The sequence below is a fragment of the Penaeus monodon genome, unplaced genomic scaffold (genome assembly GCF_015228065.2).
Source record: "Penaeus monodon isolate SGIC_2016 unplaced genomic scaffold, NSTDA_Pmon_1 PmonScaffold_171, whole genome shotgun sequence".
Lineage (NCBI taxonomy): Eukaryota > Metazoa > Arthropoda > Malacostraca > Decapoda > Penaeidae > Penaeus > Penaeus monodon.
Genome location: NW_023646484.1, coordinates 145,833 through 147,500, shown reverse-complemented (window position 1 = coordinate 147,500; position 1,668 = coordinate 145,833).

Genomic DNA, 1,668 nt, shown 5'->3' with positions numbered 1-1,668 from the left:
CGATATACAACCTAAAAGGGTTTTTTTGGGGGCTGCTTTCTTTTCCCAAATGTGCTGGCGATTCTCGCTGTCTTCCCGAATACTGCTGATCGCCTTGGAAATGTTACATGAGGGTAATATGAAAAAATATTAGAAGAGGGTGCGGGGTCTGCTTTTGCGAGTATGTTCTCCCGCCTCTTTCTGAGGTTTACAAGAAGGCCCCCTGGGGGTTTTTGTTTTATGAAAGAAATTTTTTTATATAGGGCAACCCCATCCCCCCCAAAAAATTCAGGGCTGCAGATCCCCCATACAGGAAAAGCCAATTACTAACCCGATTTGTTTTGTTTCTGTAGACGGAGTAATAATGGAACAGATCTATATTTTTTACTTTCTTATACGGGAAATGTAGGCCATCGTCACCCCAGGTCTTTTCCAGGAAATAATTTTATCCTCTTCCTCCCCCCGGTAAAACCGGATTTTTCGTGAACGGGGGTATATTTTTCCCCCCACACACACACACACACACACAAATCGCAACACACACCACACAACACAAAACACACACAAAAAAAATATATATATAAAAATTTATAATTATTTAAGAAAAAAATATAAAAAAATTTTTTTTCAACATTATAATATAAAAATTTATTGTTTTTTTATCTGTAAAATTACATTACCATATTTGTCAATCTTTCACCTTTTTTAATGATTTTTTTAAATTATATATTTTACAAAAAAAAAAAAACACAACACAACAAAACAAAAATATTATATATAAATAAATATAAAAATAACATATAAATTTTTAAAATAAATATATTATATAATTTTAATATATTATATATATATATAAAATATATATAAAATTTTAAAATTTTAAAATACATTATATAATAAACATACATTTATATATAAAAATTATAATATATATTATATATATAGAATAAAATTTTTAATTTAAAATTAAAAAAATAATATTTTAAAAAACTAATATTAATAAATTATATTTAATAATATATATATATATATTAAATAATAATATATATATATCTTTTTATTATATATATAAATATAATTTTAATATAAAATATAAATATCTATATATATCTAATATATATATTATAATAATTAATATATCTTTTATATTTATTCTTTTTATATAATATATCTATATTAGTATAATATATTTTAAATTATTATATAATATAATTATATAATAAATTATTTTTTGAAAAAACTATAGCTATATATTTATTATAAAAATAATATATATAATATTAATTTAAATTTATTATTATAATTATATATATATATATATTATATCATATAAATTTATTATATATAAAATACTTATTTTATATTATTGATTTAATATTTTGTTTTTTTTTTTTTTTTTATATAATAAATAATAATTTATTATTAGAATATACTGTTTTTTATATAATATATATTAAAAATTATATTAATAATAAATAATATAAAACATTATATATATATATATAGAAAATTTATTTTATAATTATATATTACTATATAATAATATATATATTATATATATATATAATTATTATTTATATAATATATATACATATTAATATATATTATATATATATAATTATTTTTAAATATAGAAAAAATAAAATATATATAAATAAAATTTTTTATTATTATATAAATATTTTATAT